General features: G+C 35.3%; 1 long non-coding RNA gene across 1 annotated transcript; it reads right to left on the bottom strand.

Annotated features, from left to right (window-relative positions):
- Positions 1-14,773: 14,773 nt before the first annotated feature.
- On the bottom strand, positions 14,774-17,050 carry LOC110786213 (uncharacterized). The gene is made up of 3 exons (XR_002532819.2): positions 16,803-17,050; positions 16,482-16,536; positions 14,774-15,062 (listed from the first exon to the last, which is right to left on the bottom strand). It is a non-coding gene; the product is annotated as an uncharacterized lncRNA (long non-coding RNA).
- Between the last annotated feature and the right edge of the window lie 607 nt (positions 17,051-17,657).

The raw sequence follows: 17,657 nt of genomic DNA, 5'->3' as shown, positions 1-17,657 counted from the left end.
ATCTTAATTTTATAATTTATTTATTTTATTTGTTTTATAATTTTATAGTTTAAGTACGTTATTTTTCGTTATTATTTTTCAATTTTATTTCTAAAAAATTATATTTAGTATTTATTATTTTTATTATTATTATTATTATTATTATTATTATTATTATTATTGTTATTATTATTATTATTATTATTATTATTTGTTTTTGTTTTATTTTTCTTTGTGACGCTTCTTCACTAGTGCCTTTGATTTTCGTGTGCAGGTAATGTCCGGAGTGTCATGGTACGAGTTTCAAGGGTCGATTGATTGTAACACTTGGTAAAAAAGGCCAAGTCTTATCCTACACCACATGAACTTTTATCCTACACCACATCTCCTCCACTCCAGCTCTCCATTCTCCTAGAACCAATGTTGCAGCCTGCGGCCCCACTCCATCATCGCGCACCAGCACCTTCACCACCCAACTACCATGCCAAAACTCCCTCCTCTAACTCACTTACTCACGCAACCTGTTGGATATAGTGCAAAGAGTTAGTTTTCAAACTGCACCATTTTGTGAAAAAATGGTTTGTCCCTCATTGGTAGAAAATCAAAAGGATGACTTTGAAGCCTACTATTTAATGATTAATGTGGTTGTCCCACACTGAGGGAAAAATGATGTTTTCTCTAGTTTAAATAAAGTAGCAAGCTTTATTATGTTTGAAGTGGACTAGAAGGAGGCATTCCCACGCACGCCGTCGCCGCTGTCCGGCCGGTTCGAGTTCGTGGCACGTGCGCGGTGTGGTGGGGCCACCTTTTTGGGCTGAGTTGTAACGGATAGTCCAGCATTTATGAGACATATCAGTTACAAAGTCCACTTCGTAATTGTCGCTTGATTTACGAAAACGGTTCCTTGATTCTCGTATCCGTTTTAATTGCAAAGTTAAACTTCAGATTTTCAGTTACAAACGTTTTAATCTCCCATTTGAATTCTGATCTTCAGTTTTAAATGTTTTGATTACCTCATTAAAATTTGATTTTCGGTTACAAAATATTGTTCCTATATAAATCAGTTTTGGGGGTCAGTTTAGATACACTGAAATTCTAACTCTCTTTCTCTTCTCTTCATCTAAATTCTAAGCATTATTATGAGTTCCAAATTCCTCCTTAGTTGAGTGCACATTTCGGAGGAACGATGTGTTAAATCTTGGGGGGAAACGCCATTTCCGATTGCACCATAGTCGGGGTGAATTTTTCTTCTAAGACAGTGTTTTATAACACGTCACAGCTTTACATACATCAAATATTCAGCCCACATTTTATTATCATTTTCAGATTTTACGGTATTATTTCCTACACAACCTACCACCGGCAATTCTATCCCACCGCAAACACCAGCAAACCACCACGAGCAGCTTCTCTCTCTCACTCCTACGCCACCCCGCGAGCAACCCCTACAACAACACCAATTTACACCTCTTCCAACAGAAAGAAACACCAAAAATCACACAAAGAAGTAGAGGAAAACAGAGTAATATGGTTTGGTCGAACTCACAAACCCAATTTTTGGGAAAGCTACTGCCAAAATTGAAGGATTCTGGATTCAACCAAACCCACATTGACTTCTCCCTGACTCTCATGTAGTTTGCCCGAACCTCCCGTGTGTTCGGACGAACCTTCGAGCGCTCAAGTATTGGTACGGATTAATGAATGTGTGTGGCTGCGATTCAATGAAGCAATCCAAGGGCCTTGATTTGCGATGATGACGATGGATTGATGATGAATTAATGGATGATGATGAATGATTGATGATTTATGATGGTGAATTGCTTGGGTGTGAAGCAGGGGAAGAAGCTCCGTAGTTTTGGGGGAACATCGAGAACAAAGAAAAAAAAGGGGGGGGGGGGGTCTAAGTGTTTTGGTTTTTGAAGGGGGAGCTATAGGGGTTTCTCTTTTTTTGTCTTCTATTTCTTTACATTTATTTTCTCTTTTTATTGGAGATGATACCATTTGGGTAGTGGTAGATAGATTGACTAAGTCAGCAGTGTTTATACCAAAGAAGGAGACCTGGAAGATGGAACAACTTGCCAAAGCTTACATTAATTATGTTGTGAGACTACATGGAGTTCCTAAGGATATCGTATCAGATAGAGATTCAAGGTTTCTTTCAAAATTCTGGAAAAGTGTACAGAAGAACTTTAGGACGACATTGAAAATGAGTACACAAACTGAAAGGACTCTTCAGACTCTTGAGGATATACTCCGACCATGCGTTATATATTTTCAAGGAGGATGGGAAGATACTCTAGATCTAGCTAATTGAGTTTTCATATAATAATAGCTACAATTCCAGTATAGGAATGACACCATTTGAAGCCTTGTATGGACGAAAATGTAGAAGTTCCTTAAGTTGGAGTGACATTAGTGAAACCGTTGTGTTAGGACCTCAGTTGATAGTGGACACAATGAATCAAGTTACGACTATTCATTCCAAGATTCAAGCGGTGCAAGTTCATCAAAAGAGTTATGAAGACTTGAAACGTAGGGATGAAGAGTTCCAGATAGGTGACAAAGTGTTGCTAAAAGTTTCACCAATGAAGGGTGTAATGAGGTTTCGGAAAAAGGGAAAGTTAAGCCCAATGTACATAGGACCATATGAAATCCTGGAACGGATAGGGAAAGTAGCTTATAGACTAGCGTTTCCCAAGGACTTGCATAAAGTGCATAATGTGTTCCACATATCCCAATTGAGAAAGTATGTCCCGGATAAGTCGCATGTGTTGCAACCGGAGACCATAGAATTGGACCAAAGTTTAACCTTTGAGGAAAGACAAGTCAAATCCTTGATAGTAAAGTGCGTAGTACGCGGACTAAGGATGTTAAGATTGTCAAAGTGTTATGGTCTAATCAGGAATCTGAAGAAGCTACCTGAGAAGTCGAGGAAGAAATGAGAAAGAAATATCCCGAGCTTTTTCCCGAGGTTAGTTAAGTTACGGGGTCGTCACTCGTTTCTTTTAAGGGGGGTAGAGTGCGGTAGAATTTCGCGCTTTTTACCTTATTTTCCCTTATTTTATGCTAAATTCAGTGCTTTCTATTGAATTTGCACTTCTTATTGTCATGTTGAATCACCTAAATAGTACAACAACTAAAATTTTTGCAAGAAAAAGCAGTAAAGTCCTATAAAGTCTTAAGAGTTTGATTACCGTGCCCAAGTTTCAGGACGAAACTTCTTTTAAGGAGGGTAGACTGTAATACCTCGTATTTTTCTGAATTTATAAATATAATTTATTATAATTATAAAGTATTTTTGTGATTTTTAGAAATTAAAATTTGCATTTAATAATGATTTAAATATATTTTTATTTTAAATAATATAATTATTATTTTATTAATTTCCAAAATAAATTAAACGAATTCATTATTTTATTTTAATGTTGGGAAATTTATTAGGTCGTATTTTAAATTAATTCCGAGCCTAAGTCAATGCATTTGGTGAACCCAACAGAGTTTTCAAGTATTAAATGCTAAACCAAACCCAATTGTGAAGGCCCAATGCAAACCCCTAAACCTAAGCCCACTAGGGATTAGGAACGTATAAATACACCCTCCCCTTATTAATGATCCCCCTTAATTTTCAGAAATTCTCTCTCCTCCTCTTGATCTCTCTTTCTTCGGCTCTCTTTCCCGTCGCCCCTCACCCGCTCGCACGAGCACGAGCACACTGCTCTTCGCTGCACCTCGTTCCTTCGTGCACCATCCCTCGCCTCGCCCTTGTTTCCTTCTGTGCGAGAGGCAACACAACATGCACCTCGCCCCTCTCTTCTCGCTGCCTTGTGCCCTTGTGCACGCAGCCCGCCTCTCACTCACACACTCTCGCCTCTTGCTCTTTCTCGTCGCGCAACACAACCCTCATGCATGTTGTTTCATGTTGTTGCTCGTATTGTTGGTTTTGCTGCTTGTCCCTCGACGCAGCCCACACACTCGCAGCTCTCCCTCTCGCTTGAGCGCTGCTGTCGAGCCTTGCTTCTTGTCACGCGCTTCCGTGCGAGCACCTGAAGCCCCAGCTTCCTTGCTCATCGCTGCCCGCGCACAGACACACGACACTCGTGTGTATTGTGAGTATTGTTCTTGTCCGTTAATACTTTTGCGCCCTATCACATTCAATTCGTGATTCTACCATGCTATAGGCCGGTTTGGTATAATTCTCTTCTTCTTGTCTATTCTATTTAAATTCCGTATTTTAAACTATATATTATTATTGATTTTGTTGTATTAAAATGCTGGGATCGGTTATGAACAACGAATTTTAAGGATTATATGCTTGGATTAATTTACATGATTTTAATTATCAAAGTTATAATTTTCAGATTTATATATTTAATAAATTGTCAATTTTTAATGTCCTAAAGTGATTTTTATGACTAATTAGGGTTAGGGTTTTAATCCCAATTTAATGTTTGATTGATTGACGTAATTTAATGTTAAATTTAGTTATGAAAATCAATTATATTTTTCAGAATAATTTGAAGGCTTAAAAGTGTCGTTTTAATGGTTTTTAATGGTGAAATATTAATATTTTCGTCCTAGGACTTTATTTTCAAGTGAGACTATTATTTTAATTATGGACAAAAATTTCTAATTAAATCAAAGGTTTTAGAATTTATAAAGTTGTTGGAATTTTAGTAAACATGAATAATAACTAAGTTTTATTATTTTAATTATAGGAGGTGATTTCTAGCCTTGAGTCGTGATTCGCAAAGTGGCCCATGTACTTAGATATTCGAGGTACGTATATGCCTATGGGGACCACCAATTCATGAGGACTATGTGATGATTATTATTTGTGAATCATGCGACTTGAAGTATTATTGAATTCATGTTTGGCGTTGTGAACAAGCATGTTATGGTTTATGTTGAATTATGAAGCTTATGTGAATAGTCATGTTGATCATTTATATTCGCTGAATTATGTCAAGCATGTTGTTCAAGTTTATATCCATGTATGAGTGTGTCACATGCAAGGATTATGTTTATGCTAATGTACGGGATGTCTAACATACTTTGAGCCAAGTTTTCGTGTCATGTTGCACTGTTTATAATGCCCCGTCTGTAGGGTATGTTTGGGTAGTTTATGTGAATTGAACTAAGGACTATTCGTGCCATGTGCACACCCCGCTTGTTAACTGTCAATGTCTGGTTATCTCAATAGTATATTGAGAAGGAACAATGGGAGTAATATCACTTGACTCCTATGTTTTATCACAAGTCCTAAAGGATTAAAATAAAGTGTCAATGTTTGGTTGCTTGTATTTTGTGACTTGTCGTTGTGTCTTGAGTTCACCTTGTGCAAAAATATTAATGAACGTAAAGTGCAACCAGCACGAGCTTCAAAACTCTTGGAACGTATATACCTTGAGTATGAACAATGGGGGGAGTCTTGCCGGAAAACTTGTACTCCTTGAATGATACAAGACGTTGTTTCATTCTTTCTTTTAATTGCGGGAATTCTGTCGGTATGGCCTAACAGTTGGTATCGCCCAACATTTATTTATTATTTTGGTGTGTGGTTGGCTTCCAACACCTCTCTTCCTTTTATGGATATTTTCTTTTACTCGTTCAAAGCTAATTCTTAATTAATTTGTGAGTCAAGAGTCGTGTCAAGTTTCAGGTGTTGTCTCCATGATTACTTGTTTATTAAATGGCTTTTGCATGTGGATTATTATATTGTTGAGTGAAGCATGTTAGTTTAGGATTCCAATCTAGCATGGTGCAGGAGGAATATGCCATTTTTCACCGATCAATTTAGGAGCAAGGTGTTTCATGATTTTTAAACAGTTGAGATCATGCCTAGCCTTTAAATTATCCTTGGATTTCCCCTCAATATCTAGGAGAGTACCAATAATACTGTCACACACATTTTTTTCAATATGCATGACATCAAGATTGTGACGAAGTAAAAGGGAACTCCAATATGGCAATTCAAAAAAAATACTCTTTTTCTTCCAGTTATCATCTCTCTTTGGCAGTGATGGTGATTTTTTTTCCAAATTTCATGTTTTCCAGATCACTAACCTGAGCCAAAATTTCCTCACCAGTTAATTCATTTGGAGGGCCTCTTCTTTCTACTTTCCCATTAAAAGATTTACTATCTCGCCATTTATGATCAGTAGGCAAAAATAGACGATAATCCATGTAACAACATTTTCCATAGTTAGGTAGCCAAGTAGAAGGAGTTTCACTCATGCAACGAGGGCATGCTTTATACCCCTTGGTAGACCATCCTGACAAATTTGCATAAGCGGGAAAGTCATTAATGGTCCATAATAATGCAGCTCGCATCTGAAAATATTCATGTTTGGAAGCATCATAAGTCTTGGCCCCAGATTCCTACAGCTCCTTTAATTCTTCAACTAACGGTTGCAAGTATACATCAATGTTATTTCCCGACCCACTTTTCCCAGGAATTAACAAAGATAGTATGGTGTAAGGTTGCTTCATACACATCCATGGAGGAAGGTTATAAACAACAAGTACAAATGGCCATATACTATAGTCATTACTAAGCCTCCAAATGGATTGAACCCGTCATTTGCTAAAACTAACCTAATATTTCGAGTTTCTAAAGCAAAGGACGGATGTTTCTCATCAAAATGCTTCCAAGCTTTGCCGTCCGCTGGATGTGTAAGGACTCCTGGCTCTTCTTCTCTACTTTCAGCATGCCACCTCATGTCACTTGCGGTTTTAGATGACATAAACAACCTTTGCAACCTTGGTTTTAGTGGGAAATAGCGCAACACTTTTGGTGATTTTCGATCACGCTTTCTATCACATATTGTTCACTTTTCGAGCTTTGCATTCTCTTTCCAAAAAAGCATGCAATCATTTTTACATGCTTCTATTTTCTCATAATCAAACCCCAAATCAGTAATCTCTTTCGTGCTTCATAATAATTCGATGGAACATCTGCACCTTTTGGTAAAACATCCTTGTACATTTTAAGGTTATTATTGAAAGCTTTATTAGTCATTCCGTCCATACATTTGATTTGGAACAACTTTAAAATGAACGACAACTTTGAGTAATTCTCACACCCAGGGTAAAGAGTTTTTTCAGCATCTTTCATTAAACTGTCGAACATTTTGGCCTCCTTGGAACCCTTAGCGTATTCATGAACATTTGGCTCAAGATTAACTTGGTCGTCATCAAAACCATCAGCTTGCTCATCACCAAACTCCTCATCTACACGGTCATTAAAGAAAGATGGCCCACTTCTATCGTAGATCATTCTCCTTATATCATCATTATTACCATTTCCCAAATCCGCTCTTTTTCTTTTCTGTGGGGGTTTAAATTCTCCATGATAAACCCACCGAACATATCCCCGCACAATTCCATTTAGTAACAGATCATTGAAAATTTCGTCCTTCGTCTTATGTCTACTATTGTTACACCGGTTACATGGGCAAGGAACTTTAATTTCATCTTCTCCTATGTCACTACTATTAGCCAAATCACCAAAAGCAAAATCAAGAAACTCATTCACTCCGTTTATATATAAGAAATTCGTCCTATCATCACATTCCATCCACTCTAACCTCTTCTTTAACATATCTGAGCTATCCATGTGTTTTAGAAGATTTACAACTACAAAAAAGTACGAAAAAATATTCACAGAATTAAGTAATACACATAAAATCAATTTTATTACCAAATACGCTTGTAGCATGTCATTCAGTTAATAGTCGAAATCTCGAGTGAATATCAATTCTAAAATAAATAAAACGAATACAGACAAAATCATTTTTTTTATTTTAACAAAATTATATTTTTCTATTACATTAATGAGAATTGTACAACAATATTTGCTTTGGTAGAACACTTGTTTCTACCCCTAATATTTTATGGGAGCTCTCTCGATTATCCCACCTCTCAACTTGTGTATACAACATATTTATAGTTAGTATATCCTAGTTTCTAGATTTTTCTACACTTGTCTAATATTACATAAATCCACATTACATGCATAAAATACTTCTAGATACATCATCACTTGATTTTTCATTACCCATCTAGATTTTTCTAGAGTAACCTCTAATATTTATATGTCATTTCTAATACTCCGTATTATACTTCGGATAAGATATACTTGATGTGAGATGACTGTATATACTATGTAGTCTCCTTAATTCTTATATTTGTCATGTACTGTATTGTTTAATTTTTTTAACCAGTCCTATATATATAAAGAGTTTCTTTATTATCAGATTTGACTATCATCAGTTGAGGAGGGGTACGCGTATTTGAACAATAGTTTGAGCAATTAACGAAAAAAGAATTGTGTTATTTGACGAGAGGTATTTTTCTTTATTTGAAATAATATATTTTGATCGTAGTTTTACACCTGTTATTACCAATAATTAAAATCCTATAAGTACATTTTTTTAAATAAACTCATAAATTCTTATTATATTAACGCCACGTTACTTAAGTAAATTTTTTCTTCTTAGATTAAATTAGAACTATTGATCACACAAGTGCAATGCGTGTTACACTTTTTGGACAGCACGTTGAGAAGATAATCGGTCGATCACAACATATATTGAACCAAATATTTACTCAACACTATAAATCATTATTTTTATTTGCAACATTATATATCCCATGGTTATGCACGGGCACATTCTAGTGTTATATAATAATAAGAATGTCATATAATAATAAATAAATCTCCAGAATTCAATTAATCTCCAGATTTTAATTACATAGCAATGATCAAAATGTAAATTGATTATTTTTATTAAATAATAATAGTAATATTACCCAAAAACAATCAAAACAATGGTATTCAATACTCTGTAGTCCAACAACACTTCAGATGTGAAAAAAACTATATGAATAATTTGCTCACTGTAACAGATATAGCCTAAGTCCGAGAGCCTAATCAGCTACACTCGTTACCAGAACCCTCATTGATTCCAAAACTCATCTAAGCACTCTCATTGACTCCCTCCAAAACCAATCAAACCACCATGTATTCAAACTACAAATGAATTTTAATAAATAAATATATTTTTTTTAAAAACATGACTATGTTTCAAGTGGCTTGACAGACAAGAAACAGATTCTGTGATTTATGTCTCCTTCGGAACATCAACATCAATGACAAGAGAGCCTTCGGAACATCAACTTGCCAAATTATCAGCCTGGAAATGGCTCTCAAACCAGCATGTGAGTCAAAGTGTGAGTAACCAGACCCATGAAATTACCCCCAAACCTGGAACCCTCCCCAACAAGGCTTTGTCAAGGCTAATGTGGATGCTTCATGGGATAAAGAATCTTGGATTGCGGGAATTGCAGTAGTGGGTAGAGACTATGAGGGGAAATGGTTGTGGGGGGGACATAGAAAACAATTGGTTTCTACAGTTCTGGAAGCTGAAGTTTTAGCAATTAGAATGGGTATGCTGGTGGCTAGAGATAAGGGGTGGGAGAAGCTAATTCTGGCTTTTGATAACAAGCAAACAGTGGAGTTAATCAATCAAGAAGCAGGGAACTCAAGCAACAATTCTCAGATATGCACCTTCGGTTCGAGGGTAGACATTCCAATTAGCAGATAAGTAAGTTGGCAGTTGGATTGGAAAAAAGTGAGCAAAAGTTTGTATGGGTCGTTAGAAGTACTGATGCTCCTGGACCTGGTATGGGAGATGCTCTCTCTCTTGGGCCCACCAGCTCCGATTCTGATCAGGTATACATTTTTAAATCTTTATTTTTTATTTAATTGTTGCATTGTTCAGATCTAAGTAGGTGTGAAGTGTTCAATTAGATCTGATCGATGTACTATGTCGATCTTCGTGTTGTTTTGTTTAGCGTGCTGCATTGTTGTCTGGTATCTTTAGTCAAACATCAGTTATACTTATAATAGTACCACTAGTTTAGTCTAGTAGAAGTACTCCGATACTGAGTCGTCTTACGACATTATGAAGCTCTTCCTAACTGTTCATAAAAATACATCCTCCAACCCACTGAATAATCCCAAATACACCTTCCACAAGACAGAAGCACAAAGTTGAATCAAGTACTCTCTCTCATCTATCTCACGAAGTTGAATAACGTAAACTTCTCTCTCTCGAGTCTCTCCCTCTCCCTCTCCCTCTCTCTAAAATAGGTCAGGTTAAAATAGTAAAAATCCTTTTAGATCTCGTCTTCATAAACAATCATGCAAGTTTCAATTGTGACTGAAGAAATATTTATGTTCTCTAGAGTTGTTAACTACAATGAAAGAAAGGCCCTAAGTATATTTCTATATACAAATACAAATTTCTTGCAGCAATTCTCTAGCCATACCTTTAAATCCTGATTGCTCAATTTTCACACTTTCATGAGCGCCTTCCCCTTGATTTTCAAACTTTCATGGCATAAATTCAGAATACTCAATCTGACAATTACAACTTACAAGAATCTACCACATATTTGCTCACTGTAACAGGTTTCTGTTTTGCAGAATCACTATAGCCTAAGTCCGAGAGCCCAAATCAGCTATACTCGGTACCAGAACCGAAGGCCCCAAAACCATATAAAAGATAAAAACGCCATCAACTCTGTTGAACCAGAACAGTGGCTTAGTGCCAACATAGTTCAAACTAAATTGTCTAGCTATTATATCAACTAAAATCAGACTTATATCATCCAAAAATCAATAATTATCAAATCTGCTAAAAAATCATAAACAAATATCCATCAACAAAATTCAGATAATCTCAATAAAATCAAATAAAAAAACAAACATTAAGTTCAAACTTATGTCATCCAAAACAGGAGGGAAAAAAAAGAGCCAAATCGTCCAAATTACAAAAAAATAAAAACGCAATAAAACATAGAAAATAATGATGAACATTACCTTCTTCTCTGATTACCTCCCTAAGAAACTGCAACAGAAAACTATAGATCACCTCCTTGTTCTCCCCTGTCCTCTACCTCTGCTTTCAAATCCTATAAGAGCACCCAATTACCAAAAGAGTTAATCATGAACTTAATTGAGAACACTGATTCTCAATATGGTGAATCGTCACTTTCAGATGATGTAGCCATTGCTCAGTTTCTAATCCATTAACAATATTCCACAAAATTTTAACACCCAATAGAAGCAAATTCAGTCAAATTACATCATCAGACAATTTCGATTATCATCAGCAATATAATTTTCGGTTAATTAATAATAACCAAATCAATCAAACAAAATAAGTAAAAATATTTTACGAAAACAAGAAATCAATCGCAAATTGAAAATATGGTGTGATTGAAATTCAAACTCCTATATGGAACTTACAAAAAATCGCATAATTGAAATATCATATGATTTAGATTCAATATTAATGTCTGATAGAAGCAAGGAGTATAGAATTGTTGAGAAATAAGCATGAAAGGGGAAGCAGCAGGATGGTGGAAGAGGTGAGAGAAAGAGGCGATAAATTTAGGGAATTAACTCCTATAAATTGAAGCTAATTTAGGGGAATTACCTCGGCAGAGAATCTCTGTTGAATTCGCCGTCGTTCTTCATCAGCAGCGAGAAGCGCTTGAAGGTTTCGTAGCGGTGCCGCTTGAAGAGTTCTTGGCAGTTTTGGAGGAGTTCGATCAGAGAGAAGGGTTGTAGGGAATTAAGCGGTGATTCACCAAAAGTTTCCCGCTTTTGTTTTGTTTTTTTTAATAAAAAATATGTGATAGTTTTTTTATTAGCCACGAAAATAGTTTTGTGGCAAATTTCGTGGCATAAGTGTATGTTTGCCACGAATGTATTTTTCCCGTGGCATAAATTTTGTTGTTATTCTTAGTTTATTACTAAATATTATTTTTCCCGTGGCAAGATGTAAAATTGCCACGAATTTAAAATTTCCGTGGCATAATTCGTGGCACAAGTGATGATTTGTAGTAGTGTCGCTGACTTTGTGCTTCATGTTTCCTTCGGTCATGGCCTTTCCCTTAATGACCCTATGATGATCCATCATTGCATTTGCGTTGTTGGGGAGTAGATTTTAAATAACATGTTTGTAGAGTTAACTTGCGGGAGAAGTTATCATCATGGGATTGAGTTTGAGAGATTATTCCTCTTCCTCATTTATAAACTTTATAATGATTTTCTAGTCATGACTACATTAATTGCTTAAACTTTTAGTTAATGGATTTTGAACTATTTACTTTTTGGGTTTGGGCCTTAATGGTTCCGAGTTGTACGATAGCCACTAACTATTTATTATGTTTGAAAGTTGGTTAAATTCCGCTGTGTAATTACGGTAAATAACCTTAGCTGTTATCACAGTGGCGGTAATATCTTGGTAATTCCTTGATTTAAGATGAAAAATGATTTTATAAAAATAAGGAATTATTAGGGTGTTACACCCTTGAAGATAATAATACTTGGGAATTAGTTGACCTTCCTAAAGGGAAGAAATCTATTGGCTGCAAGTGGGTATTCAAGGTGAAATTAAAGGCCAATGGAGAACTGGAGAGGTGTAAAGCAAGATTGGTAGATAAACGATTTAATCAGAAGTACGAGATTGATTATGAAGAAATATTTAGTCCAGTGGTTAAGATGAGTATAGTGAGCAACTTGATTGACATTGCAGCAAGTAAAAAATGGTCATTGTTTCAACTTGATGTCAACAATGCCTTTTTACATGGAGATTTGAAGGAGGAAGTATACATGAGAGTTCCTGAAGAAGTTCCAAATCCTCACAATAAAGTTTGCATATTACAAAAATCTCTCTATGGATTAAAGCGGGCCTCGAGACAATGGCATGAGAAACTCGTTCAGTCGTTGCGACAACAAGGGTTTTAAAATTCCCACAATGATCACAGTCTGTTTATCAAGAGGAAAGGGAGAGCAATCTGCATTGCAGCAGTATATGTCGATGATATAATCCTTACTGGAACTGACTTAGAGGCAATGGAGGCATTAAAGATCCATTTACATGAACAGTTCAATATCAAGGATCTAGGGAAACTGAACTACTTTCTTGGCATCGAAGTTGGTTATACCTCTGATGGTATCATTCTTAGTCAGAGGAAATTCACCAAAGAGCTACTGCATGATTCTGGTTTTGATCTGTCAAAGAAAGCATCTACACCATTACCACTGAACACGAAACTAGCTGCACTTGATGGAGCTCTGCTCGTTGACCCGGAGCATTACAGATCACTTGTGGGAAAGTTGAACTTTCTAACTAATACAAGACCTGACTTAGCATATGCAGTGAAGTCTCTTAGTCAGTTCATGCAAAGTCCAAGGTCCTCACATCAGTTAGCACTCCATCATACACTGAGATATGTGTAGCACACAGCAGGACAAGGAATTTTACTTAGCATCTGATTAGTTGTGTTTGCAGGCCTTTTCTGACTCGGATTAGGCATCTTTTTCAGATTCCAGATGTTCTATTACTGGTTATGTTCTACTTCTTGGTGGTTCTCCTATTACTTGGAAATCTAATAAACAAGGTACGGTATCTAAGTCCTCCTCTGAAGCTGAGTACAAGGCATTGGCTTTAGCTGCTTCAGAGGTCATTTGGGTTGTTCGGCTATTAGAAGAGTTGGGTCTTCACAATCTGAGACTTGTAACTCTTCATTGTGACAATCAGTCCGCTCTTCATATTGCTAAGAATCCCGTTTTTCACGAGAGAACCAAGCACATCGAAATTGATTGTCCTTTCACCCGAGAGAAAGTGCTTGAAGGCTTGATTCAGTTGACATATCTCCCTACACGGCACCAACTGGCAGATGTGTTTACTAAAGTTCTCCCTTCTTCTCAATTTAATAACCTCTTAGCCAAGTTGGGAATCGAATGTCTACTCCACCTCCCAACTTGAGGGGGGTGTTGGATTATGATGAGTAATGCCATGTCAGCAAAGGATAATTATTGTTAGAAGTTTGTTATTTCCTTTCCTATTTTGCATAACTGATTGTAGTTTATTACACCTGGGTATATAAGCCTTGTAAGGATAATTTCCCATTATTCAATCATTCAATAATATCAGAAATTAATTAGCTCTGTCTTTTTCTCTGAATTGTATTCATATTTCATACGTTGTTGCTTCTTCTTCTTCTTCTTCTTCTTCTTCTTCTTCTTCTTCTTCTTCTTCTTCTTCTTCTTCTTCTTCTTCTTCTTCTTCTTATTCAAAGATCAACATTTGGTGCGTATGTGAAACCTCAAGGGAATTTCATGAAAAAACCGTAAAAGAAAAAAAAAGTAATACCGAACAAGTCCTAAACTTTTTATTATGAATGGAACATTAATTAATAACTCTAATTCTACATATATGTATAAATTGAGACAACCAGATAATTAATTTAAATGGCTTAGTTGAATGTCAGAATATAATTTGTAACAGGAAATGCCATATAGAGGTTGAACTCCGACTATAAAATTGGGGTTAGTAAACTCGTGAATCTGTGATACGTCGTTCAATTTAGTAAGGAACTTGTTACAAAATTACACATTTCGCGCGGGTGGACTTAGGAGTCTACTTGCGTTAAGATACTGATATACTCACTACAACAAAAGGTGCCTCTAGCGGCATTTATTTTAGGCTTAGGTGGCATTTATTTATGCCGCTAGAAGCTGTAGCGACATTTATTTAAATGTCGCTAGAACCAATGTCGCCCAAACATCTAGCGACAATTTATGTAAATGTTGGTAAAGCACCAAATAAATGTCACCTAAAGCCATTACTTCAATTCCTTCTTTTACCTTTCTTTACTAGTATATGTACCCCTTTAATTTGGAACTTACAAAATAATAAAATTGAATAACACAAAATTAACTCCACTTTGAAAGAAAATATATATTAGCTAGCCAAATAATTAACTTTTTCATTGAAGTAACAATTATTACAATACAACACCCTAAATTTAATTTACACAATAATTCCAAGTAGGCTCTAAAGTAAACATAATAGTTACTTCGTTTCGTAAACAAGGGAGATAACAATGTACAACAGTTCACGCAACCTAGTAACCATGAATAGAGTAGTTGAAACTGTCTGTATGATGATGTCAAAAACCTTATGATCATAGCAACATATCCTCATTAATGGAATCATCGTCACCTGGAAGGAAAATACAGATTCGACACTTATAAGAATAAGAATAGAGTTAAACCCTTGAGGACATACAAAGAGAAGAAATAAATTACATGGCTCGTGACTCCCTGCGATAATCCACTCAATGAGGCCCAACATAAACATACAAATAACAACCACAACTCTATTTTTATTTATGAGTACAAATGAATTGATGAATGAACATAAGAAACATCCTCTTAAAGAAACATCATGATCAACAGAACGGACAACCTAGATAACAAAAATAAGAGAGTATCTGGACTAACACTTACCACAAAAAAAAGCTAGCACTACATATAGTGCGTTTCCACTTAGGAATATAAAGAGTATAGTAAGTTCACAAAAATGATCAAATTATATAAGAAACAGGAACAAAGGCGACATAGATTTAGTTGAAATATTTTCAAATAAAAGGAAGCAAGCATGTAAATGTAATCATACAATACATGTTTACCAAAGTTTAAATTTAGCAAGATTTCAAAACTAGATCAAAAACTCAAAATTTTAATCTAGAAAGGATATAAAGAAATGAGACAATCAATCTTTTTACGTCGTATAAGAGAAAATGATTACTTATGATCAAGAAGTTCCAAGTTGTGTACGCTTCCTTTTTTCGTTCCTTGGAAACTTTCAAGATTCTTCAAGAACTCCTCAAAAAAACATATATTACTAAACTCTTAAACCATGGTTTCACTAAAATTCAGAAGAATAAAAATAATAATGATATCAACACTATTTAGTGTAACAGACTCGAAAATACAAACACACACTTAGATGGAAAGATCCAATGTTGCACATATCCTCCTTTTCATACTGTAACTAACTTCAAGATTCTTGAAAAATAAAAATTCAAACTGTAAATATATCTATATAACAATAACATCAACTAAAGTTCAAAAGAGAAAGAGGGCCAAAGTTGAGTTAAGAAATCTAGGCCAACCAATAATGAACAAAGGAAATTAACTAACTCACCAAAATCCGAACAAAGAATATAACCATGTAATCTTCAATGCTAAAGTCTAGAGCCTTTAGTAAACATGAATAGAATAAACAAAAAATGTACATTTTAGATTAGGTTAAGCACAATTTCTACAGAAATCGACAATGGAAATAGTTAGTAGGTGAAATTATGAAACCAGTACATAAATTTTTTAATGTAAGTGCTCATTGTCTATAAACAATAGACAGCTAAAGTTCGAAATCTATTTTGACTATGGTTGCTAATTTTCTCTCACACAACACCCACTACTATTGAGCATAAGTGTTTATCTAAACTAAATCTTGCTACTGCAACTTTCCTTCTATATCCCTTCCTCCCAAGCAATTAATAAATTAAACCATCACACCAATTAAGTTGGCTAGCTGCTAAAGAGGGAAAACAATAGGGTAATATGTAAGACTCACCTTGATATGGAAACCCGAATGTCAACGTTGGCGAATATATGACCCTATTTGTGTCCTGCAGGCAAACAGAGGATATGAGAGAATACAAGAAATTGGAGGTTCAATTGAGCAAATTAAATAGATAAATAGGTTGGTATAAACACAAGCAAACATTGTAACTGACATGAAATTAAAACACAAAACGCACTACAAACTCAATTTCAAAGGCATAAGCAAACCATAAAACTGAATCTAAAGAAACTTAAACCATAATAAAATTAAAAACCCTATATTTCAATTTAAAAGAGAAAGAAGTATGATTTCGCAAAGAATTTTTTTCACCTATGAGATGAGGTTTCAATACCGATCGACATCACCTTAAACGGAATCTCTAATTGCAATTGTGAATGTTGAAAAATTGAGGATAACAATGAAGAGAGATGAATTATTAAAAAAAATGAAGAAAGATGATGGAGGCGGTAAACACTCTGTGATGGGCCGTTTGGTTGGAGAAGGGGAAAGGGAAAGAGAATGAGAATGGGAATCAAGGAAAATGGAATGAAAACCCTTTGTTTGAGAATGGTGTTTAGTTTCCCCGTTCTTCTCCCCTTACTCTCCTAAATAATAAATAATGAATTTGATAATGAATAATAAATAATAAGTAGTAAGTAACAATTAACAAGTAACAAGTAACAAGTAACAAATAACAAATAATACTCCCTCCGTTCCTAAATGTTGTTCCCCTAAAGAATGTGGGTGGCAATTAAAAAAAATCGAATCTTGTTTTGTATTGGGATATGAGTAATGATTGGGTGTAAGAATAATAAATGGGTGTAAGAGATTTTATATTTAAAGAATAAAGTAAGGAGAGAGAAAATATTAAAGAAATAAGGGAAAGGGGAGATATGTTATGAGGGTGGTGTATGGGGAATGGTTTATGGATTAAATAATGGAGGGTGGGTGTATGGGGAAGGGTGAATGAATAAAATAAGGAAGGTGGTGAAATTAATGATAGAATGTGGGTAGAATCTTAAGGTTTTTTGGTAATTAGAAAGGGATATTAGGGTATTTTAGTAAAAAAAACATGGCCAAATATATTAAAGATTTACAATGGGAACAACATTTAGAAACGCCAAAAATGAAAACGGGAATAGTATAAACCAAGGAAAGAAGCGAAAGAATAGTAACGACACAAGA

Source organism: Spinacia oleracea, chromosome 4 (genome assembly GCF_020520425.1).
Source record: "Spinacia oleracea cultivar Varoflay chromosome 4, BTI_SOV_V1, whole genome shotgun sequence".
Classification (NCBI taxonomy): Eukaryota; Viridiplantae; Streptophyta; class Magnoliopsida; order Caryophyllales; family Amaranthaceae; genus Spinacia; species Spinacia oleracea.
The sequence above is the reverse complement of the archived record's forward strand: the minus strand, read 5'-3'. Positions and strand labels throughout refer to the sequence as shown.